Source organism: Pezoporus flaviventris, unplaced genomic scaffold (assembly GCF_033815535.1).
Source record: "Pezoporus flaviventris isolate CSIRO_AGI_PZ_B2104156 unplaced genomic scaffold, CSIRO_AGI_Pfla_v1 ptg000001l, whole genome shotgun sequence".
NCBI classification, from domain to species: Eukaryota; Metazoa; Chordata; class Aves; order Psittaciformes; family Psittacidae; genus Pezoporus; species Pezoporus flaviventris.
In genome coordinates this window covers 31,490,968-31,516,923 of record NW_026892549.1, presented here as the reverse complement: position 1 = coordinate 31,516,923, position 25,956 = coordinate 31,490,968, and the positions used below count along the sequence as shown (strand labels likewise).

Here is a 25,956-nt window from a genome sequence, read left to right as displayed (position 1 = left end):
ATCGCCCGGCTTCCCCGGCAGAGCCCTGCTGGCGGGCGGGGACCCCCGGGAGAGCCCCGCGCCTACCTGGGTGGCGGGAGCTCCGGGCTCTGAAAAACCAGCGGCCCCGAGGGACGGTGGCGGCAATAAAGACCGGGGAGGGGAGAGAAGAGGGGTGGCTAAAGTGAGATACCCCTCTGCTCCCTCCGGGTATCTCGGCGTTCCCGTGTCATCCCCCTGCCCACCCGGTAGTTCCTTCCATCCCCGTAAAAAAATCTCCCATGAAGGCGGTGGAGACGGAGGCACTGCATGATTGAGAGCACATCGGATCCAGGGTGGTTTTCCCCTGTTTAATAATACAAAAATACAGAAGGGAGAATAGGTATTCTCCTGCTTTCGGTTTCCAGAGTGGAAGGGTTTCCGAGTGCCTGGTGTTCAGGAAGACTAAACCGAGATTCCCCGCCTTAAAATAGACTGTAAGACAATATTTGTATTTTAACTCGTATCTAAGATTTTTAACTTTGTGTAATTTGGGGAATGGGGGGGGGGGGGGAAGGATGGGGTGGAGGTAAGAGCGAAAGGGAGAGGGCGAAAAGAACATCCCTGTAGGAGGCAGCTCCCTTTCAGATAGGAATCTGGGACAGATTTTGCCAGCAGCCACAAAGCATGGCCCTTTGGTAATAGAATAGCCAATGTAATTTGACACTTCAACTTGCTGTGCTCTCTGCTAGTTGATTCACTTACTCACCCACTAACATTGAGCTCCTTTTCACTGTCTGTGGGCAAGGGGAAAAAGGGGGGGGGGGGGAAGAAAGGAAAAAGAAAGCGGGAGGGGGGTGGGAGAAGGAAGAAAGGGGGAATAAACAAAATCATATATTTAAAAATACCCGAGTAGAGCTGCAAATCAGTTGGGGTGAGAGGATTTTGCCTGCCTTCTTCCTTATTATTTTGCTGCTACAAGGCTGCTTTGCAATCTGTAGGTAAGTTTCGCGTCTATTTGCGCTCCCTGCTCGCACCTCCCCGTTCGCGGCCGGGCAGGGGTTGCGTCTCGGCGGAGCAGAAACAATGGAGCGGCCACGCTGGGGAAATAGGTGTACAGTGGAGAGGAAAAAAAGAGAAAATACGTATTTATTCTGCGAAGGGAGAAAATGTGCGGAGACTTCTTAAAGGGGCAGGCTGTCCCCGCCGAGGGAGTGGGGCGAGAGCGGGCTGGGAGCCGCGGAGCCGGGCCCGGCGGCGGGGAGGCGGCTCTGCCCGGGAAATGCCCTTCTCGGGCCGGCCGCGGGGCCGCGGGGGGACGCGGCCCGGCTCTAACTTGTGGCACCGCGAGGCGGGCGGGAGTCGGAGCCACGCAAAAACAAAGGGGCTGCGGGGGCCGGGGCGGCGGCTGCCCCCGGCCGGGAGGGCGCCCTTGGGGCGGGCTGGAGACCCGCGCCGGGGCCGGTGCTGCGGCCGCGGCTCGGGGCGTGCGTGTCCGGCTGCGCGTGTGGGGCTTGGGAGACGCGTGGGGGAGCTTGCGCCTGTGTTCCGGGCTGCGGGAAGCTTGCCTGGGTGTAAATTCCTTGTGTCTGGGTTTGGAGAGCCAGTTGGGACCGGGGCCTCTCTCGCCAGGCAGGAGGAAGGAGCAGCCCCCCTCCTTCACTTCTTCCCTCCCTCCCCCGGTGCATCTGTCCAGGAAGCCGTCGGGGCGGAGGGGAGGGGGCGCGGGGGCAGAGGGCCGGGGGGGGGACCGGCCCGGCCGCCGCTCGCCAACCGCTCGCCTGCCTGCCTTTGTGCGAGGGGAGCGGGGAAGCGGTTCTAGGGGCGGCTGGCAGAGCTGCTCGCGGGGAGAGGGGGAATGGCAGTCAGTTAAAAGACACTTCAGGAATGTAAACATAAAAATAGGAGCCATCCAACCACGCTTTTATTCCCCCCCGTGCCGGTCGGGATAGCGCTCCGGGCTGGCTCGGTAGCGTAGAAGGAGTACAGCAGCCTAAGGCAGGGGGAGGAAGTTGTTACTATAATCGGGTTTTTAGACTGTAAACTTTGTTTTGCACGTGTAAAGTTTAATTTCGGTGCTACCGTGGAGGCTGCGGCGTGGGGCACGGAGCAGGGACGCGCCTCTCCGGGGGCTTCTCCCCCGGTGCAGCCCCCGTTACCGAATGTTCGGAGCGTGAAACGTGCCGGTGGTGGAAGCATGACCCCCGCTCCGCGGCGGAACGGCTTTTGTCTGGGGTTGTCGGGGTCCCGCTAAGCAGTGGCGGCAGCTGCTCAAACGATTACAAATTGCAGCCATACAGGCAGTTTATTGGGATTGAAGCAAATTTACGGAATAGCTCCGCGCTGCCGTCCGATTGTGCACGGTGTATATTTTTGTGCTTCAGTTAATAATCTGCAAACGGCTTAATGGCTCTGTAGTGCCAGAGGAATTGGTTTTCTCCATTTACTTGAGCAGGCCTGAGTGAAGCTGGTGTTCCGACTGCTTTTTTCAATGCATTGACATGAGAGAAGAGGATTTAACTTGGCAGCCTGAACAAATGCTCTATCAAAGGTTTCCTAAGAGACAGTAGGAGAGCGGGGGGGAGATGAATGACCCGGGGTAGTTTTAGGGTGCTACCTATGCAAGCTTTCTTTTAAATATGAAATGGCCATTTAGGGCTCTGAATAAAACTGCACATCAGAAAGGCGACAGGCTTATAAAATTTAAAAGGGCAAAAGCCCATTAATGCTGTGGCAAAGCTTTGGGACCCAGCTCTGGTTGAGTAGTTCCAACTGCCTTGAAGTGCCAGAGCTTTTAAGGAATCTTTAGCAACAGCTTCTCTCTAGCTGCAGTATGGACCTTGGCCTTGCATACTGGAAGGTTAATGGTACAGCCTCTCCTCCCAGGGCAGGGGAGCCGGGAGCAAGGGCGAGGGCAGCAGGCGTAAGGGCACTAGGGGTAACTGAGAGGTGGAGCAGAACCAGGAGGGGGCGGAAAGGGGAGGGCTGGGGAAAAAGCCTTATGCTTGGATGTATGACTAAAGCCTCTTATTGGTGGGAACCTGTTCAGGTCCTGGTACTGGGGCCATAAGGTGGCATTGGGGCATAACTCTAACTCAAGAAGTATTGCCAGCACCAGCAGAAAAGTTTCACAGCAAACCTAAACACCACTGATGGTCTCTGGGAGAAGGATCCTTCTAGCAAACATAGTTGGTCTCAAATTCAAACCTCCACTTCCTTCTCTCGACTGGGGGAAATGTACTGTGGCATCAATCTTCTCTTGTCGGGGCCTGGTGCAGGTCTGTGAATGCCAGAAGACTTGCTCTGACCTTTTTCTGTTCAAGTTGAGGATGTTGAAACACCAGCCATCAAACAAAAGACACATTGAAAGCAAGATCTGCAGTGGAGCACGTGTGACTTTGAGGCTAGTTGAGTGCATTTTGTGACTGTTTTCCTCAGAGTTTGGGGTGGAGGGGAGGAGAAAGAAAAGGACGCTTATTGTTAGAATGAGGCTATGGAAAACATGACTTGAAATCCTTTAAATATCCCACAGTCAAGGACCTTTCTCCTTTTTATCTTTACTTTTTAAATGTTGTCTTAAAATGGCTTGATCTGTTTTTTACTTGTGTGTCTACGGTTGCCAAATTACAAGATTATTATTATTTTTCCCCTTGGTTTTGAGGAGGACCAGGAGTTTTGCCAAATTTCCCACAATTAAAAAAAAAAGTGTCTATATTTTAAAACAACAAAAAATATCATGGCATTTAATTGACAGACTATGATTTTTATCTACTTAAGATAACACTACATCAAAAGGTGGCTGGTTTCAAGACTGTTTTGTAAATTGTAATTTAAATTTACTTAGGACTTTCAGAATTTAAAAAGAGTGCCCAGGGGACCAGTTGGTATAGGTGTCTAACCTGCCAATGACATTCGTGTCAACATGGACAGATGCTTTTATTCTTTACATTGTTTACAGTCCACAATACCTTAAATAAACCTTGATCACGATTAGAAACAATAATTGAGTCTGTGGCAAAGGATCAATGAAAACTTTGTTTCAGGAAAGAAGTGAGTTACTGTGCATGTATACAGAGTGTTTTGTGCTGTCTGGGATGAAATAAAACTGTGACCTTAATGTGGCATACATACAGTTCTGTTTTTACAACATTTTAGGAAACCCACAAAAGATAATAGATCAGTTTCTGCAGCATCTGAAAGATTTGTCCTGATCAGCAGTGGTTGCAAGGGGTGGAGAGAGGAGGCTTTGTAGCACATTTCCATTCATAACTTTTCTTGGGAGTTGCTTGCCCTTTGCCCCAAATCTCTTCCACTTTTATAGGCTCCAAAGGTTTTGTGTCGACAAAAAAAAAACCAACAAAACAAAGCAACAACCAAAAAAACCTTCCCAACAAAACAAGCCTCATGGATGGCAGTTACATCACTGATACTATAGTTGGAGACAATGTTGGCTGGTTTTTAGCAACTTCATGTTTGTATTAGCAGCCTGCAAAGCCTGGTTTCTCTGCTGAAAAGGAAGAAAAATAGATCCCAGAAAGGAAACGAAAGCTGGAATTCCTTTTGCCTTCTACAGTGTTGTTGATAGGCTTCAGGACAACAAGGATCCAGCCTATTTCCAGTCACACAGAAGATAATGTGACCACGGATGTAGTGGCTGGCCAGGAGCTGGTGGTGCCTGCCATGCTGCTGTAACGACATGGGTGATCAAATGCCAGAGGAGGAATGAGCTGGGATTGTTATGGCTGTACCTGGGAAGCCTGTTTCTCATAAATGAGTAGGACTGCAGTTAATGCCTGTGGTAACAAATTTGACCACTATGCAATTGGCTGATTTGTTCACTCCTAGTTAGACCAATTTTTGTGAAATCTTATCCTGTATTACAGCAAAGCATCAATAATATTGCTGAAGAGTTTTGAGTTGGCTTATACTTGTTCTTGTCAACCAACTGCTGTGGGATGAGGTGCACAAACCTTATTTATTCTTTAGATGTGCTTATGGGAAGCACAGTGGACATGCATCAATACAGACCACCACAGATGGGCAGTGATACACGTCCTGCTCAGATGATGTGTGTTTTCCTCTCACTGAATTTAGGTGTATGTAAGCTTTTGTGCTGATGATACGTTGAGGCTGTCAGTTGCCTTAGGTATAAATTCTGCCTTATTATGGTGGGTTTTGGATTTTATTTTATTTTTTTTTAAAAGGTTTGTAAATGGAAATGTTGCTTTCTCCTATTGATTTATACCCCCCCCCCTTTTTTCTAAAAGCAAAAACTTCTTATATAGCAATTTTCAATTTCTTTATTTCCATTGGGTTTCACATGATCATTAACATTCAGCTTGGTTAGCGTCAGAATATTTTAAAGGTGATATGGGCTGCAAGAGAAATGTCCAGACAATGGGTTGTAATGGATCTCCACAACTCGACTGTTGGAGGCAGTAGTGTATTATGAGAGTAAGAGATGGTCTTACACTTGTTACATGTTATTTTTGGTTCTAATAGTTTCCAAGATACACTGAAGTTTACATTGCCTGCAAGGAGAGGTTTGCCAGCTTCAGTACAGTTCCTCTACCTTTCCCTTCTTGGAGGATGGCAATTTTGTATGGGTGTTATGTATCTAGTAGAAAACACAAAGTTGTTCTTAGACAAAATCACTTTCTGCCCAGTTTCTCCTGGAAGTGTCAACAGAAACTGAGTTACTCCATAGGGGATGATTCATTCTTAAAAGAACCCACCCTTCTGAAGGCCCATGTAAGTGACTGTTTGATCTGGGCCACCTGTAGTTTCCCTCAGTTGCTTACACTGTTTAGACCTGTAGCAGAAGATAGAAGAAGTAATTTGTACTCCTGTATGAAATCCTGGAACAGCCAAACACAGTCCCTTCCAATGGGGAAGGGGTGATGGTTGATGCTTTTTCGAATAAGGTTTAGGATCTAGTGAAATATCTATGCTGAAAAAGAGTCTTCTGTCCTGTGCACAGATAATTCAGTAAATCGAGCTATTTTGTATTTTGTCTAGTGTATTGAGATAGTCACATACGAGCTATCATGTTAACATTCCATTAAGGTAAATGTGGGAAGCATATCCCTTGGTTGATAATCCAGTACTTGTTTTTACTCTGCAGAGCAGATTTGAATTGATTCCCAAAGTGAAGCAGGAGGGCTGTTGGCTCAGCACAGGCAGGGAAGAAGGAAAAGAAATGGGTCAAAACCCCATTAATATGCACAATGCTACAAACCTGTGGAAATTTCATAAAGTTGTGGATTTGGATTGCCTCTACTGCTCATTGCTTGTCTTCATAAAGAGTTTGTGGTGGTTTTTTTTGTTTAGCAAAATTTAAGTTTTGCTTTTTGTGACTTTATGTGTCAGTAAATGAGGGAGAGATGATTTATAAAACCAATGTTCTTATGCTAAGATATCATTCTTCAGTCCTGTGAAACCTACTTAGGCGATCCTCTGGCTGCGTGATCTGTGGGTAGTAGATGCTGTCCTCTCCCTGTACAACCATATTGCAGTTTCTTGGTGGTTATTATTGGCTGCAGGCACAGAGAGACTGTGGTTGCTGTAAGCCTTCCTCCTCAACTCCCCCCCAGGGAAAAGCAGCACTGCTGTGGGTCTGACTTCAGAAAGGGGAACACTCCTAACCTACAGATAATACATATGTGTCCATATGTATGGATGAAAGCCACAGACTTTGTGCATCTGTTAGGTTCATGCAAAACTGGTATGGAATTGTTTGTTGTCTTATTTGGTCTTCAGATCTTCCTTGTTCTGATGTTCTCAGCTCTTTGGTAACTGGCAAACTCTTCTGGTGACTACTTGAGTAGTCAGGTTGGTCAGGATAGCATTAACTGGAGAGTACTGACTGGTTGTGTCTAGTGCACAAATGTGGATAAACTCTGCCCCATTCTTATTGCAGCTTTTTGTGCCTGTGAAATATCATTTGCCACCCTTGCTGATTAGGTGAAAACATCTATGTTTGATGAATAAGAAAAAGAGCAATTATGTAAACAAGTTTGTGTTGTCCCTTGGAATCATTATTTATTTATTTATGTAATTCTGTTGAGGCTTCAGGGCTGCAACAACTGCGTGTTTGGCAAAGCGAATGGTATCCATCTCTCAGAGATTTCTAGATAGTCTCCTAACTAATCAGAAAGGTTTATTTATTGGGGCTGCAGTGAAATAGATATATGACAGAGTAGCAGGAGCTTCAATTGGCCATTTAGTAGCAACAAACCAGTTCCTTTGATGAATATCTGCTTGTTTCTTGGCTGTATTCCTGATTACCTCTGAGAACAGCGGAGCCTTTTAGGCTGTCCTGAAATACACACCTCCTGTTCTGTCAGTAAATTCTGAAGTGCAGGTTTCTCTTCCTCTCTTGCTTTTGAGCACCCATTCCAAAAACAGATGAACCAATTGAATACGGGCTTACTGTGTAACTAAAGTCATTGTGGGATGGGGGAGCAGTGCAGGGCAATGCCTGGTGGATAGGCATCCTCCAGCTCAAAGGTTACCATCTACTTCTGGTTATTTTAGAGGTGTGAGAATGTGATGGGGTGGGGGAAACCACCACAAAGTGACAGAAAGGAAAGGCTCCCGTCTTCAGTTGCAGGACCCCTATCCCTCCAACTACAGCCACTTTCTGAAGGAAGAGGGAGAAACTCACCAACCAGCTATCCTGCTGCCTCCGTACCCAGTCTGAGTGATGCTTCTGTTCATACAGCCAGAATGTGGGATGTCCCCATACATGGTTTGGAAATAAATACCTTACATATCACTGCTTTAACATAAACTTTAGTCTTTCTTAGCATTGAGTTTATCTTTTAGATTTTTGCTATTGTAAATTGTAAAAAAGCCTTATAAACAGGGAGATTTTCTTGGAGAATGTTTTTGCTTAAAATACATTGCAAAAGCCCAAGTTCCTGCAGGTAGAATAGCTTGACAACAGGCACCATCCCTTCTTAATAATGTATTCATAGGTCAACAGAAGATCCATTTGGTTATCTTCCCTCTGCATAACCCCCCCAAAAAAGGCAGGAGAAGAGCTTTAAAAAGCAGTTTCAGAGACTTTGTTGACATTGGATTCTCAGAAGAGCAGTTTGTTTATATATCTATCTATATATGGAAGAGAGAAGGGTTTATTATCCTGCAGGTTTTCAGGGGGGAAGAAGAATGATGTGGTTGTCAGGCAGCCTACCCAATCTCTTGGTGTCCTTCTTGTAAATTCTGTGTTTGTTTAATGCACTTACAACTCTTTTCCCAGCAGTGGGATCACAGAAGTTAACTTGTTTACAGCTGGTATACAGCTTGTGTTGGCCTCCCTGACAGCAGCCCAATGCTTCGCCCAAGCCTTTTCAAAGCAAACTTTTCTTCTTTCCTCCACTTAGCACAGGTTGATGCACTTTACTTTTGATTAAACAATAACTTTATTATTTTCTTAAGACTGGAATGCTTGTTCTAAAAAGATTCCAGGCCAGTGAACGTGCCCTTGGGATCCTATCTGCACATTCGCTTTTCTGTCCTTAAGGTGCTTTACAAAACCATGAAGTCCCACCTTGCCACTGAGATACAGGTACTCCCTCTGTTTCACAGAAAATTAAGATGCTGAGTTGCACCTTAATGCAACCCACACATACAAATGTAGGTAGGATTTCTGTGACTGAAAACGTGAATTCGTGTGTTGTGTTAGCACAGCTGTTTCCCTACAAACTAGTGTTCAGCTTCATCCCATTCACAAGTGTCTTTTCTGCTTCTGAGAGATCTACTCTGATATTTCTCACTTTGTAAGACTTAAAGCTTCTATCAGTCCTTCTTTAGGAGATTTGTGTCAGGATCTATACTTCAGTCTTTTCCTGTCCTCTCAAGTATGAGATCTCTCCCATAATTTACACCACTTTTTAAAACTATTGGGTTGCAGTCCAGCTGGAATTTGATACCATTAGACATGGGAGCCTACTAGCTTTCCAGCTGAAATGCATAGCTTTGGCTGTTGGCACTGTAAAACTCTTGACATCTCACGCATTAAAATCATAACAGTATTATGTAATGAGAAGTTATTTTGGGTCACTAGTGGAGCCTTCTAAGACTTGGTTAAATGAGCCTTGTGAGTTAAACCACTTGAGCTCATGTATTCTTCCCACAGCTTTCTGGTGGTGTAAGTGTGCGGGTGGTGTGTCCTTTCCGAGTCACCTGCCCCTGACATTGCTCAGGCTGTGGTGCTGGCTCTGAACCCGCTTCTGTAGCAGCGATTCACACTGCTGCAGGGACGCCTTGGGGGAAGGCTCAGCCTAGCTCAGAACTGACTTTCACTGGTGGGACTGAAAAGAGAAACTGGGGGGCTCCGTGGCCCAGTGGTCCCAGGCTTAGCGGCAGTTCCTGTAGCAGCAGATGGAACAGGAGTTGTGTGGGAAGCTGGGTACCCAGAAAGGCTTCAGAGTCAAGATAAACAAGGTCCTGCTCCTGTAGCTTGTTTATGTGTAACTTGGGAGTCGCTGTTTCAGTTGGCCTTGTTATTCTTTACCAAAGAACAAGTAAAACTGACAGCAGCTGCTGGTGACCAGCAAAAGACAAGAGTGTAGAAGAAATACATGGGAACCTCTGAAATGTTTATTAATAATAAATGCTTAATCCTGGTGTTTAACAAAGATATAGCTTAGACTTGGGCTTGTCTGAGCTGTATAAATGCTTCTCTTCAGGACCAAACCTCGCATACTGAGTGATCCTCGGGTATGAGTTACAGATAAAGGGAAGGCCATACAGACCTTGTTTGTACTTCAGAAGGAATCAGCAACAGGACACAGGATAAATATTTTGAAGCATTCACATGAAGTTGCCTTGTCCTGCGGAGTCTGTGCGGCAGGGAGTGCGGCGGTGATGGGCACTGCTGCCGGTGGCAGGAGCTGGAGCAGAGCAAGTTGAAAGTGCAGAAAGGACCTCCCAGGGTGTAGACCAGATGGTGCTTGGTGCTGCACAGGCTTGGGCCAAGCGGTGGTTCTTCCTGCAAAGGATAGTGCTGTGGATGGTGAGTAGTTTGGACCCTGTTTGATTAAAATGGGTCCTGAAAATATCTGCAGTCATTTTATTTCTACCTGTATTCATGGCAGATTGTTCTTTGTAGTAGGTTGACAAATGCCTGGGAGGTGTGGGGTCTGCAGGGAAGTGGAGGAGAAGGTGGCAGCTGCTGGAGGGTTCAGAGCCTGGGTTTGAGGAATTGGTTGGTGGATGTACATGGGCACCTTAAATTCAGCACTGTGCTTGTCTTATCCTTCAGCAGAATATCATTGTGTCTCTAAATAAATACAAGAACTATGTGAAATTCAATATCAAGTTTTCTTTTGTTAACTAGTTGGTATGTTGAACTTCCATCTTGAAGAGTTGGACGTGTTTTCTCTTGGCTAACACAGAGCATAACTGCTCCCAGTGGGCATGTTGGGTTTAATGCACTGTTTTGTAACCTTTGGGTATCTGGCTTCAGTGTTATACTTGGCTGTGGTGGGTCCTTGCAAGCCCTGTATGACACTGGGCTGGTACACCTAATACAGCTCTCCTGTCTATTTGCCCTGTAGCTGGGAGGACTAGGCATATGCAGGTAAACATATTAACAAGCTGAAATGAGGAGTAAAGTAGATGATAGTCAGACTGCTATTGTGTGGCACCCAGGCTCTGCAATGGTGACTAAGACAGTGTGATAGTTTCCTTATTGGCCACCATCTGTCTGCTCTTCACTGGCACCTCTTGGCTGGCGCTGAGCCTTTCGGAGTGGGGACCAGTGCTGCATCTGTGCAGCACCCACTGCAGGGACTCCTGGGTAAGGAAGGAGGAGAGGGTGATGCCTAGTAGGTTTCTGGTCACAGTTGTGGGATAATGTCCTGTTACTAATTTGTTTAATCACTTTAAAAAGTAAAAAATCTGAGACAGCGTTTTTGTTGTCTCCTAAAAGGTTTTGCATTCTAAACGCATGTATAAATTATTTATTCAGTGCCTGAACTCTTTCCAAAACCTTTTGTGAAAGAAAGTCTTTTACCAGTCTCTATTTTTAGAATATTACTGTTCTGAAAATTTCAACAGAACTTCTAGTGTTTCTGTCAGTTTTGTGGTGTCGCATGATTTGAAATTCAGGTTTAAAACTTTGAATTTGGTCATCCAAAAAGAAACAGTGTGTCAGCGCAGAGTCTTAGTCCTTTGCCTGAAATTGCAGCTATGGCCTTCAATGCCTCTTACTCAATAAAGAGAAATGTAAATCAAAAATACTTGTAATGTTGCCAGCATCTTGTCCTAGCAATATCCCAGTGTATTAAATCATAAAATGAAGAAATATAGTGCTCCTGTCATAAGAAAAATACATATTTTTAAGCATAGGTTTGCGCTGTTCATGCTCCTCAGTGTTCATGAATTTGTTCTTTATTTTGCTTTAGAAGCTGGTAGCCGACTTTACCTGGTAAGCTGTTTATAGAAGAAATAGAAGGTTGGGGAGTCAAGCTCCCCTTTTCGCTATTACACCTGACTTCAGGATAATTTATAGGAAATGAAAGATGAATGCACATATGCTAACCTCTCTGAAAGATTGCCTGGCTTCTTTGTTTAATAAATCCCCCCAAAACATACTGGAGAGGCAGGAATTCTCTAGCACTTGGTCTATTTGTGTTTTTAACGTAGAATATTTTTAGCCTGTGATACAAAAATACATACTTTTGTATCCAAAGAGACTGTTGTTTGCATTTATTTAAAAACCCTGGATGGGAAACAAGATGTTAGACCTATTATAATGCAACCCAGTAATTAACATATGTTGGCTTGCCTCTGCCAAGGATTTCCTATGAGTAATGCAAGTTGCACAAGTAGAGGAGTCAGGTTGTTTGTCAGTGAAAAACCATACATACACGTATGAATGATCAGATCCTAAAGACATCATCTGAGGATAGGATGTGAATCTCTGTTTGGATCTAAGAACAATTATAGTTTAAATGTCTTCTCAGCTGTGTTAGGTTTGAGGGAAAAAATAAAGGCTCCCACCGTCACCAGTAAAATATTCTCATGTCCAGTATCAAGAAAAACGGGATAATGATTGATGGAGGGAGTTTCAAGTTTTGGGTTGCATAGGGGGATTGTGTGTGGCAGTTGTGGGGGTTGGTTGGTTTGGTTGGTTTGTTTCTAATTCCCCAATTCCTGGATGACTGGGGTGAGGAATCTCAGGGGTGCTTTCAACAGTAAGGATCCTGTGTCTGACTTCAGAGACATCTTTGTGTTGTAGTTGCACCAGGTGGGTGCCAGGTAGTTGGATCCAGCTGCTCCATTTGGGTGGGCCTTTCGCATCAGAGGAGTGCAGTGACTTGGTTAAACTGTGGTCAAAGCTAGCATATGTAAAGCACATAACTGCATGTGCCCTGCATAGAGATGTTACTTCCACCCCAAACATACACATTCTGCAGTTACATATAGGAAGGGGGTCAAGGGTAGAGTAAAAGTTGAAATAAAAATAGAATTTTAAGAAAGTATGAAAGTGTAGGTGAGTTCAGCTTTTGCATGGTGGATTGTTTTTTAATTACTGTTCCTAATGAAGTGCACATGACCAATTCAGACCTATTTTTCCTAATAAATGTTACAGGAATACAAATGGTATATTGTGGATTTAAATGACTGAAGTGCATCCACAGAATAGTTTGAAGGTCATACGTTCTTGAACTCTGAAATGTGCTTCTATTAGTGTTCTATTTAAAAGCAGATTTTGTTTCTTAACCTGAAAGCAGGCTGTTGCACACCAGCTAATGGTTTAATGTGGGCTCACAATTAGTGACTACTCACTTCTGTGTGCTTCTCTCAATGTGACCTCGTCATCTTGGCTGAAGGGACTGGAACATGGAGAGATAATAGGATTAATCAATACCTGTATGTATTGCAAGTATTAACTGCTTCCGAACACCAAAGGTTCTTTATCAAGCTAGAGTAAAATGCATCATCCTTTTTTCCACTTGAGAGTTATGTGCTTAATTTGTAGTTTTTATTTTGACACTGTCTGTTCACCTATAGATAAAGCTTAACTATGACAACAGTGACGGTCAGGCTACCTTTTGTTTGTAAATTCATAATTCTTGGGTTTGCCTTGAGTACCATTTTCAAGCTGTGGATGGTGTTGAAGAGAAGAACTTAGAACGTAGAAACTGGATTTAGGTGCTTAGAGTACTGATTAGACTAATTTAGAATTGCCAGCGTTAAAATATTCAGCCACCAGAAGCTAGACCTATAGAATAATTTTAAATAACAATAAACTTGCATTCATTTGCAAAATCTGCCTTTTGAGGCTTGTTTAGGGCTCATATTTTCCAGTTTTATTCTGGATCACAAGTGCTAGAAACTCATCAAATAGTGATGCTGTTCTAATCAGTTGACTTAAGGAGTGGGAGCTTTAGAGTACACATGAAAGTAGTATTAGGCTTAGGTCCAGGTCTCCTTTTGTACTCTCTGTTGTACATTCGTGCCACGGTTGGAGGTGGTATGTCCAGTTTGCACCTGGAGGCTGTTTGCCACCCTCTCTCAGAGCAGGGTGGTGCAGTCAATAGTCATGCTTAGTAACACTGTTTGCCTCTTTTTCAAATCATCGAGTGCCTTGTGGCTCCCCAGAAAGTTAAGGAAGAACATTTTGATTTGCAGATTTTGAATGTCTAGAAAACACACTGAGATATTTTAAAAGTGGAATTGTTGGATGTGAAAATCTGCTTCCCCCTCCACTGCCAGTATTCTAAAACAGGCAGATTCAGCAGATTTTGAGGAGATGCTGGAAAACCTGTCGAGACTAAGGGGAAAATAGCTGGCTGTGGAAAATATGTGATGAGAAAGGTGTAGCTGAATTTAGCGCTTTATTGACAATTTGACCATAGTGAAATTGCTGAATTTGTATTAATACATTTGTTGTGCATTCAAATACCTGTCGGAGGGTTTTGTGATCTGTGGGTACTATTTTTTATCTTCATTTACAAATCAGCAGGTGTTTGCAGGCCTGTTGGACATTCATCCTTTTGAGGCATTTATGAGTAAACATTTCTGGCTGTCATAATTGTGGTTGGTCAAGTCCACATTAATTGCTGCACTCTGTGCAGTTGTTCTAACATTTAAATGCTGCCTGTGAGTAGGTTTGATTAAAATTACATCTCTAGGTGCACACTAAATACCTTTGATACCTCACCTACAAACAACTGTAGAATTGTTGGTGAGAATGACAGCTGCAGGCAATAAATGAGGACAGTAATAGAAGTCTCAGTGCTGGAGAGAGCATCATAAATCATGAGGCAAGAGCAGCGTGTGTGCTGACAAATTGGTGAGCAGCTGCAAATAGCGTTTTCCAGGTAAGAATTATTGCGCTCGCTCCTGATAACTGCTCAGAAACCACCTCTTCCTTGTATGTGAGCGACTTCGCCCCTGCATGGGTAGTCATGGTGAGTCCTTGAGCTCTAGTATTTTGACTGGGAATGGTGTTTTGCATGGTGTAAGCCACACATTGTATGCTGGACCTTGGTTTTCATCCAAGGTGTATTCAGTTGTGAGTTTTCTCTTTCTGGGAGGAAACTTCCATGCTTTTTGCAGCTGACAAGTTATTATGTTAGTATCCTCAGAATATCTGGATGAGTGTTCTTGGTAGGTGGGGAGAAGGGGATGGCTTTAAGCCACTTTCTGGCTTTAAGCTAGCTTGCTTTGTTAGCCCTTGTCAACAGGAATTGTGGTGAAGTGCATATGCCTCTTTAAGAAAAAAAGCTGGAATGATGCTGTTTAAGTAAAGGAGATAATAATCTAGTCACCTAGAAAATAATCTTAACTCTTCTACTGTTCAAGAAATGAAAGCTATAATGAAATAATGATAAGAAACAGATGGCAGAGAGCTTGCAACTGAAATATTTTTTTGAACACTAAAAAATAAGTGTCAAACACATGTCCCATATTGTAATAATTGCTAAAAGCATAAGATGACAGAGCATGTATTAAAATGAAGTCCTTTTTTATATGTAATTCAACCTTAATCTCTTGGGTTTGGGCTAATCAACTTTAATCTTGATAAATTAAAGTCATAGAAGTTTTGACAACCAGAAATTACTGCCACTTTCTGTAGGCGAGTGTGAGACCAGTGGCATGCTCCAGAAAGGAGCTGCAGCTGGCAGGCATTCCTAGTTTTAGCATGCAACCTGGGAATACTACCTGTTTGAATTTCATATGCTTTCACTTTGTCCATGATGGGAGAAAAGATGGGAACACAGGTGAGCTGCTTGTGATTAGCACTGAGGGCAGGGCAGCTCCAGCTGTGGGGAGCTGAGTGGCTGGTGGAGGTGCCAGGCTCAGTGAGGGGTGTCCCATCCCTACTGTAAAAGCTGTACTTGAGTATCTACAAGGAGTGGGAGTGACGCTTTCAGTTTTGCTATGCTAGGTTTATGGTTAGACTGCAGTTGTCTTCCTCTGGTACTTTAAATTTTTTACTTAAATCATACAAATAAAACATTCCTTAAAAAATGGCCTTCTAAACAGAATCATTTAAATACGGGATGATTGTGCATCCCAATTCACAGACAGCCCACCCCCACTGGGCAGCAGGATCAGGTCACTGAGAAAAGGCACTGGGGTTTGCTGGGGATGTTTCCGGTGTTCTTTTTGTGTGGTTTTCTTTTTTGTTTGTTTTCTTGTTAAGGTTCATTTTCAGCCAATTTGGTTACAGTTGATACCACTGTCTGCATGACTGCCTGATCTCAGTATCGATGAAAGGTACCCTTGGGAACACTGCAGCCAGGCTGGTGGGAGGGCCAGGGCCTGGGAAACTGGGAACTGAAATCAGTTCAGCAGGATTTCAGGCCGTGATGCCCTCACCAAGCTCTCCAGCCACCTTGCAGTTCCCCCAGACAACATCAAGCAGTTGCATACACCTCAGAACAGCACACCAGCCAATTTCCAGGAACACTTTTTTCTTTCTCTTTCTCTCTCTCTTTCTCTCTTCTCTCTCTCCTCTCTCTCTCCTCTCTCTCTCCTCTCTCTCTCCTCTCTCTCTCCTCTCTCTCTCCTCTCTCTCTCCTCTCTCTCTCCTCTCTCTCTCCTCTCTCTCTCCTCTCTTCTCTTTCTCTTTCTTCTTTTATACGATATTCTGAAGTTGGCGAGTGTCTGAGAGAAGTTACTTTTCTGTGGTTTTATGTGTTATTTTTCTGTGTTTGATACTTATCTAACATACAAAATGTTTTCACACACATGCTCATGTGCATTTTTGTTCTGTTGGACAGAACAGCTCTTCCCAGTTTCATCTGATCTAATGCTGAAATTGCTGAAGGGTGTCATTCATTGAATGTGCGTACAACCGCTCAAGCTTTGCTGCTAGCAGCAGAGGCCTTTGACTGTGTTGTCCCTGGAATGGCCATGGTCCTGATATATTCCTCATCCTCTCTGCAGACAGGAGCTGCAGAGGGAAAGTGTGTAGGTGCTCTGTGCCACTTGTCTCTTCCTTTGGAAGACAGAAGCTATGTCTTGGAGGTGTTGCTGGCCATGCCACTGGCATGGGGTTGATGGGCAGCAGGAAAGGTAGTGAGACATAGGAGCAAGGGGCCATCATTATGTCAGGGTGGGTGGCTTTAGTATGGAGCAGCATCTTTTATGGTTTTCCTTCTTCACTTCTGGTTAGGAATAAACAATACTGTTAATACTGTGGGAGCTGTACTGTGATGCCCAGTATAAACGTGCTAGTCTTTGAGAAAGACGGACGATCCCTGTTTTCATCCTCAGCCTGTGGTTTTGCACTGTTAGGACTGCTTAAGACTCTCTGTTCCCTGCTGCATGTTATTCCCACCCTTATGCTGCATTAGCATCAATGTTTGTGCAGGTGCACGATGAATCAGACTGGTGAACTGATGAACATGAAAACAAAAAATCCTTTTGTGTTTCTGTATAGGTTCTTCCTTCTCTCCTCCAGCTCCTTGGATCAGCTCCCCAGTCTGCTTCCCTGTGTCGCTGCACAAATCATCGTGCAAGCACCACGTGGGCAGCAGGAGAGGACTGGGAAGCTGAGTTTCATGGCAGGCGTGGAGGTGGAAAAAGTGCTTTAACCGGCACTCCTGCCTAGAAAAGTCAGATGGATCCACAGCCTAACAATTAGCAGAAAATAATAAACCCAGCTCATAACTAGATTGGATCAGGTGATTAAAACCACAATATTTTGATTTGCATAAACTTGTTTTCCTATTAGTACCAGGACATCCGTTGCTGGGGGCAGGTAGATTCTCTCTCAATTAAAACATAAATTGCATATAACCTTCCCTACATCAGGCACTACTTGTCGTGTTAATACAGCCACTGGAACTGGGCAGGAGTCCTGAAAACAAGAACCAAAGAGAGCTCAGCTCTGCAGGACCATGCCCATAGCTGGTTCCTGCCTGAAGCTCTTCATCAAGTGTATGAGCTTGGGAGGCTGGAGCCCTCTGCCATTTCCAGCAAAGCAACCTGGAGAAGTTTAGTGATGCTGGAAACACAGTCTCTAGCTGTATCGTTGGTCTGTGGTTGAGGGCACCAGGGAAGTGTGGTCTTATGCCTCCTCATGCCCAACCAGGCTCTATGGGAGCATCCTTATTTTGGTGTGGTCTGGTGCTCTCCTGGGGTTGGGATGGGTAGTCTGGGGTTACTGGAGAACCTGAGCTTTTAAAACCCCCTTGAACCTCCTGTGAAGTGGGAGGGAATCTGTGAGCTGGCATTGAAACCTGCAGTGGAACATCCTGCTGGTTGTTAGTTCCTCCATTTCAGACAAAGTTCCCCTCCCACTGTGTGGCTCTTAGAAATGTTTGCACATGGTGACTCCGGTTTCCACAGAGTGGAAGCTCTAATGTGGATGGTATGGGACACTTCTTTCTATTTTCTTTCTTTCTTTCTTTTTTTTTTTTTTTTCCCCCTTTGGACAAACTGTTTTGACTGAAATTAATTATTTCCTTTTCTGTTAAATCTGGTCATTGGAACTTTGTAACATATAGTTCAGCAAGAGGTAGCACTAAGCTTGAAGCTCATCCTCACCCATGGTTGGTGTGGCTAGCAGACCTATCTGTGGTGGAAAAGGCATCAGTGTATTGTCACAAAGGCTAAAACCTGGAAGGGGAGCTAGGCTTCTGTTTGCAGTGCTGAAGTATTCCAGGTGTCATCTGCTCTTCTCACCTTTCCTGAAGGGAGCCAGCAGCTGGTGGGCCACCTCATATTGGTGTCAGTGCAGGGTAGGCCATCCAGCACAGGCAGCTCCTTTCTGGGAGCTGTGCCCTCCACCAAGGCCAGCTGCAACAGCCCCTGGCTCCCTGCCTCTCCTGCTCGCTGCTCAGTTTTTGCAGATTTAGAGCCTCACTGGGGGGCTGAGGCTCTGCAGAAGAAGCTGCTCTGAAATGGTGCCTTTTGCGCATGGAGCAGAGCCTGCCACAGTGGGAGCCCTGCCTGGTGGCTGGAGCTGCTGGGCACCTTGATAATATGAATAACTTGTATCATTACACAGTGTTCTTGAAATGCTGGTTGTGATTTTAAAGGATTTTTCCTTATGTTCCTTAAGGACCATGGAGTGCTGTGTTTCTTTGATCGCTGTTTCTAGTGTTGTTCTGTTGCTCTGAGTGTGGGGGCTTGAGCTGACAGAGCATCCTGCAAGTGGCCGTATCATCTCAGGGACTGTAGAATAAGGCATTCTGGCTGGCTTGTGTGTGTAGACGAGTTACATCTGTGGGGTGCCTTATGGTCCTATGGAATTAAATGTTCTTCCTGATTATTTGGCACGTTAGTTACTAGGGGATGTTCATTCTCTTTATGCCTTACTCTATTGAGCTGCCTCAGACCTGTTGGACAGAAATGTGTGAAACAGTCATCTTCAGCTTTTGGAGAAAATGTCCCTAAGTAAACCAAGAAACTAAAACTGGCCAGTGTTTGTGGTTGCTTTAAGCAATTTCAGTGAAGTATTCTCTTGAAACATTTGTAATAGCTGCAATTAACAAGTACTACATGTACAGATAACCTGGGTCTAGTCTTTGTCCCTTTGTTGTGAACAGATTTTAAGTAGATTGCTGTTTGGAGTGCAACACATCATAAAGATTTTGATGAAAAAAATCACATTCAAATTGGAATACAGCTGACAACTTTTTATGCAGATGTTCTCTACTGCCAACCTTTATTGTAGAATAGCTCTTAATAGCTCCAATTACTTTTTAGAAAATTTGAAAAATAAGTTATTCTCAGATCTCAGCAAAAAATAAGATTACTTCAAGTTGAAAACATAAATTGTGAGTATCCTCATGTCTTGACTTAAATTTGTCAAAATTCTGTTTTTATAAAATCTGAATTCTTGGAAAATGCTTATTTTTACAAAGGAACAATTCCTGAAAATGCCTGAAAGAGGCACCTATTCCATTAAATGCATTCTATTTCTGAAAACACGACATTTTCAAATAATATTAAATGAGCGTACACAGGTATCTCCAAATTATTTGAAGTTTTTCAAGTTTTATAGTCCATTCCTAAAAATCAAGGGCACAGGTTCATTTGCACAGGTTTTGCTTTATCGTTTTGATTGGTACTTTTAATTATATTCTGAACAAATCACCATACTGAAATCTTTGTGTGTGTCCAGATAGTAAGAGTAACATAGCATAAGCCTCTTCCATATCCATTGTGATATTTTGTAGCTGTATCTGTTAAGCAGCGCTGATTGAATTTAGTGAAATTGTGTTGTTTAAAATCCTTTTCATTAATATATTAAACTCTCAGCATATTATTGAAATTGGTTTGTACACAGACATTTGATTTTCCTTCTCTGGCCTTATCCATGGCAAGAGATTGCTTGCATCCATTAATGTCACATTAGGCAATTTTGGGCTAGAATTTGATGGGATGCTTTATTCCAGTAGCTGCAAGAACTGCACAGATTTCAGAAATTAACGGTGAGACTTCAGTGAATTACAAATTAATAAAAAATTGTAGATGGCATTAATTACACCGAAGCACAAAATAAATACTGAATTCTCTTTTTAAAGAGAAAACTGTTGGGGGGATTTTGACTGTTGGTGAATCAGTCAGTGGTTGTGGTTTTAAAGCCAGAATGCATACACTTTAAAGAATTTAATTTTTTTCACTACCAAAGGCTCTATACAAACAGAGGAAACCAGCAGATATCTGGTCTTTGGGAGGAAGTAGTTGAAGTAGCTAAGTGCAAGTGATATCAAATGCATAAACCTCTAAAGTAACGTTCGTATGACCATCATTAAATTTAAATGTTTCTTATGACAGATGCTGAAGAGGGAAGAGGCTAGAAAGTATGGTGTTTAAACTGTCTGAGCCTTGTGTGCAGCTCAACTTCCCAGTGTTGAAAGAGCAATTTGTTTTCCTAAGTTGTTTTTTTTTTGTTTGGTTTGAGCTGTTCCCCCCTCCCTGTACTTTATGAGTTGGAGGGGAGGGTAATGCTCAGCTCTGCTTCCTGGGAATGAAGTGCTGTTCCTTACTTGAGGGAGCCAGGAAGGCAATGCTGCTGCTCACACTCCCAAAACTTCCTTTGTATTTTTCCATGTTTTAATAATTGTGAAGAAAACTTAGATTAGACTACTAAAACATGTTAGGTGTTTTGGGGGCTTTTTTGCTGTGCTTTTTGGTTTAGTGTGGTAGGGTTTTTTTTAATTTTGTTTTATTTGTTATATTTGTTGGTTTAGGTCCTGCAGCTCCTTTAAACCCCCCTGCTTGTAGAGGTCTGGGGTTTATCTGGGCAATAGCTACGGAGGCACATTGGGTGCCTCGTTGCTAACTCTCATGTAAGTAACTCCTATGTAAGTTTTTGTAGGAAGAGAGTAAAACAGGTTTATGGCATCCATTTAGTATCCTGTTCAATTTAAGCTGCATGAGGTTTCAAAATATGTACAGTTATTCAAGTTTCAGTCTATTTCTTTGACACTGTTCTTGCAGAACGCTGATCACTTAAAAGCAGCTTTGGGGTTTAGGTTTTGGATTTCTACACTGCTGCTCCTCTGTTTACAAGCAGGATAGGGATAACACATGAAACTGAGAAAGCAGCTCGCTTCATTGACCCCAGTCACTCAAGAACCAGGTAATGTTCTGAGCACAAGGGAGGAAAATCAAAGTCACAATCCTGTAAATATTTATGTACATAGTTAAAGTTAGACATAAAAATGTTTTTTTAAACTTAGTTGGACTCCTTGCACATAAGAACGTGTGTAAATATTTGCAGTCTGGAACCTATTTCAGGTTTTTAAAATATTTAAAATATTTTCAAAATAACTTCTTTTAAATGCTTCAAGGCCCTGTGCTGCAAGGAGATGCATTCAGACAATGCAAAACCAGCTTCCTGGGTAACTGCTCCCAACAGCAGCAGGCAAGGTAACAGCTGGCTTACCAACCTGCTGGAGTCTTTTGTCTACGTGTTCAGACTCTCTCCAGCAAGAGTTAAGTGTTCAGTTAGAGGCAGGAGGCTTGGCTTTGGGTCACTGACCTCAGGGCTGTGGTTGTCTGATTCAGCTAATTCTTCCCCTCCAGACTTCTCAAGTAACTTTAACAGATTGCTTGGACTCTTGAGTGCCTGTGCATCCCAGTAATAAAATGGGGTTTATTATGAAACCTTCCATCTGTTGCCTGGACTTCCCCAGTTCTGCAGTAGCTGGTTTCACAGTGCTACTGTAAGATAAATAATTTGTGAAGTCCCTGGAAGTACAGGTCACATACAGGTTGGGCTACCTGGAATTCAGAAGGAATGCCTTTTTGGTAGGGTCTCAAAAGCTCAGCACTTATCAGTCTTTGTCATGAGAGCTGTGGATTTTACTTATTGATTAGATTCTGGTGTGAAGGAAGCATTGTTATCCCAGCAACCTGCCTGTCTTCATTTGGGCTTTTAGAGTATTGTGTGATGTATGGGTATATATATATATATATTTTCTTAGTAGTGATTGACTGAAAACACGTGCAAGCCAGCCATGTGCTGATGTTGTGCCGACTCCAGCTCTCACCCACCCGCCCACTTTCCTTCCTTCCTTGGAGAGCTGGCAAACAAATTACAGCCTCAACGCGTGTGCTGCTCAGGCAACGGCCCGCTGGGGAAATGGATGGGGGAGAACATTTGGATGCCAGATCAGTGTCTCATTAGGCATTTCTTAGTGTATTTTACAAGTCTGCGGACAAACAGTAGTTAAGAGTCAGATGGAGAAAAATTTATATGCTCCCTGAAGAAAAGGGAGGGCTGTGGAGTCTGCTGGGGATAGGCAAGGGTGTTGCAGCTCCACATAGGCTGGTCCCATATGGTCATTCAAAGATGCAGTAATGTGCCCTAAAAGCTTATGGTCAGGAAGGGGTGGGTGGCTCTCCTGATCTCCTGATGACAAGTTTCAAAATGCCAGATTAATTAATTATTTTCTGCTTAGATAAAAGGTTTAACAACAGATGCTGCACAAAATGTTGGGGGATATGTGTGGTGCGAAATTGGGCTGAATCTACCCCAAACCACCTCAATGAATGGTAATTTGCAAAGTCGTATGGTTGAATCAGTGACTTCAAATGTGTTTTTAAGCAAGGGTTAAAGGAAACATTAAGCTTATGTTTCCTTGTTGCTGGCATTGCTGTTTTACCATATTAGAGTCTTAATGGTAATGTTTTCCTTTCTTTTTCACAAACAAGATGACCTTGGCAGTTAACGACCTGCTTACAGTCTTTGGCATGGCTCTCATAGGGAGGGGGCATTTGTCATGTTTATTCAGTAATTTCAGGTTACAGAAAGAGATGCTGGACACTGGCTGTGAGGAGGCAGCAAGCAAAGCGATATAAAGGGACCTCGGATTCAGGAAAAGGAGGAGGCTGCCTTAGTTTTTCTGGGGGGGTCCCCCTCAGTTTACACAATGCAGAAGCGGGGAGGGGTGGACTGGAGGGCATGGTGTAGGCTGATTTCGGGTGGATCTGCACGGAGCGACATTGCAGCTGCCTGGTGCTGTGGAGGCAGGGAAGAGCAGCTGGTCCCTCGCCAGTGCGCTCGGGTGCTTTTGGCTGTGCAGCTGGAAGCTGAATGGCTTTGCCTCAGTGGAGGAAAGCTCGTCCCTCCACACCCATGTAACCACACTGTGCACAGCAAAGCGGGGCCCAGTGATGGAGGGGATGTGGGCCGGCAGCCCTGCCATTGCCTTGGCTGCCCTGCATCGAAGAAATAGTTAAATGTGGCTGTGAGTCTTCTATATATCAAAAAAGCCATAGAGAAGTAGTAAAGGGCCTTCCTGACCCACATCACACTAACTGCCAGAGAAATGGTTAGTGAGCTTGGTCTGCTAATACTTGGCAGCGTGCTTTGCCTCTGCATACTGCAGCTGCAGTGCTGCAGTCGGGAGCTTAATGAATAAAACCCAAGCTCAGAACTCTTGGGTCTAAGGTTTTGTTATTTTTGTGGGAGGAGAGAGGGATAATTAGTTGAGTGTTTCTTTCTTAATCCAGGGTTACTGTACAAAGAGGTGTTACATGTGAATTGCTGCGGTTGTAATCAATAGGCTGGTGCCTTTGAAAGAACTTCTAATTTTGGAGCGAGTAATTTCCTTTTTAAGTTGTTTGGTTGCTTTCAGCTAGGTGTTGGCTATGAGGGAGGCCTGGGTAGGTGGGAGAGAATCATCAGGCAGGTCGATGGAGGGCTCCTGTTGTCAGTGCTGCCGAAAGGGTGGTGGGGAGGCTGCGACCACGTGAGCAGTAACTTTATTTATGTTGGTCTGCTTTCAAACTGTCACAGTAAATCTATTTTCCTTGTCACTTTGTAAATCATTGTATAGGATTAGGCCTTTTACCAGCATTTAGGAATTCTGCAGTCATTTTAAGGACTTTCTCCCTCCCTGGTTCAGCCGAGCATTTCCTATTCTTGCTGGTAATTCCTCACTATTTAAATAACGCTGGGCCTGGTGAGGAAGAAATGGTCTCTGGAAGGCAACCGACATTTTCAAAAGGGCTGTTCCACAAAGGAGACTTTGAACTGTGCTAAGACTTTAAAAGTTAAATAATATTTTGAACGTTATAGGTCTCATGTTTTCCTATTGTCATGGGAGACTTGGATCAAGTCCCAGGATTGTGGTTAACTTTGCCTCCATGCTTAGGCCTTATTATTATGCTTATTTATTACCACTGAACTTAAAGCGACTTCACTTTTTTTAAATTATTTTTTTGTTTAACTCTTAAAATCAAGACTTTTTTGTTAAAGGGCTTAAATTTTGTTTAATTTTTAGTGGAGGGGTGATGAAGATAAGCCATCTCTTGGGGGTGGCAAGGGCTGTGCCATGGCTGCTGGTGCCTCAGGGCACCCCACACCCCTCCAAGCTGTGTGGCAAGGGTGTGAGGCTCCCTGCGGCACCTCCGGAGCAAGAGCAGTGGAGGTAATTAAAAAAAGCTGTGTGGAAGGCTCAGATGCCATACATGAAGGTCAGAGGCTTTTGACCATCAAAACCGAGGAGGTGAGCTCTGCTCTCCTGAGGCATGGGCTGCTGGGCTGTACTTGCCCTCCTGCCATGACAGAGTTTTGGCCCTGCCCTGGCCAAGGCTTCCATCTTGTGTGGAGCTGGCTGTGGTGAACCAGGCAGATGATGTTTGTGAGGTGCTGGGGGCTTGGGAATGCCTGAGCCCCTGGGTGCGAATGGCCCTGCATTCACCTCCTGAAGTGGAACAGCCCAAACCATTCTGTGATATTGTGAAAGCTTTAAGCTCACATGATGGAGGAGGTGGCTCAGGTTGTTTGTTCTCACAAAACGAGTCCGTTTTCTTGGAGGGGCCTACTAGAGGTGAAGTTTAAGGAGCAGTTTTGATGAAACAAGATTTTTAGGAAATAAAGTTACTACTTTAAGGCCATTTATGCACTTAGGAAGCTCTCAGAAAGCTGCATGGACTATGATAATAAAACTCACTACGCCATTGCATGCTGATCAGATCATGACCTTCATTGTTAGGCATGGGTTTTTCCTGTCGTCATTCCCCCCAGGGATTTATTTGGCACAAGGTATGATTTATTTGGCATCACGTAATCTGCGTGCGGTAGTCATGAACCCTTGCTTTGAGGACGCAGGGTCTAGGGCTGCTGTTGGTCAGTGCAGTCTCCCAGGGCCCATCTTCCATTAGTATGTACTTCCTGCCTGTTCCCAGGAGCCTAATCATTAATATAATAATATGTAATAATGGCTTATCGGACCAGATTACGTTAGTGTAACTTGGTTTTACCATAAGTCAGTGTATGTTAAAAGGGTTTGTTGGTTTAAGTTGAAAGCTGGGTATGTTTCTCTGCTGAATAAATGTTCCTTTCCAGCTTCTGAAAGGACAGGAAACCTTTTCTGTTTAGCAACGTTCAGTGTCTGCTAAATGCAAAATAAATGTGGTTTGTTTCATCGTTGAGTTTTTTGGCCCAGGTAGAAATTTAATAAATGAAGCATGAGGCAGAGGAAGGGGAAGAACCTAATCAGATGCTAAAGAGACTTCATGAATATTAAGTACTTTCCACTTAAGCAGTCTTTTTAATAATCTGAAACATTAATAGTGGTATGACTGCCTGCATCTACACCAGCTGTATAAGAGAGATAAAAGTCCTAGTTTAACGCGATTTTTATCAGCTTGCTCATGCTAGTGTTCTGCCTACAGTAGTTGTCAATTTGCGTGTTGGAAAACAGCTTTCTAACAAACAGGACTGGCTGTATGTGCAAATAAACAGTGTGTCGCTTGGTTCTTGATCTAGGGAATAATGGAGTAACTGATGGTAGTTCAAATACTTTGGGGTTTTTGTTCCAGTCCCTCCACCCAAGATAATTCAGCCTTAGTGCCTAGAGTTGTATTTAGTGATTCAAGAATAAACCTGTAAATGCATGTTGAATATTTTCTGGTAACTAATTATAGGAACTATTTGTTCCCAAGTTAATGAATTCACTGTTAGTTGTCTGCATTCAGTCTATTACATGTATTGCAAAGTAATGAATGTGATTTTTTGGGTTTGTTTATGTGTGTGTGTGTTGTAAATGTAAACTGTGCCAA

General features: G+C 43.8%; 1 protein-coding gene across 6 annotated transcripts in view; it reads left to right on the top strand.

Annotated features, from left to right (window-relative positions):
* Positions 1-306: 306 nt before the first annotated feature.
* The window catches only part of ZMIZ1 (zinc finger MIZ-type containing 1), a 344,473-nt gene continuing 318,823 nt past the window's right edge, over positions 307-25,956 (top strand). For 2 of the 6 annotated variants that reach the window (XM_061450410.1, XM_061450365.1), the window contains exon 1: positions 746-959. The gene's annotated coding sequence lies outside the window, so the exon portion shown is untranslated. Of the gene's footprint in view, positions 456-740; positions 960-25,956 lie in introns of those variants that run through there. The other 4 variants (XM_061450341.1, XM_061450374.1, XM_061450321.1 and 1 more) reach the window with 4 other exon arrangements.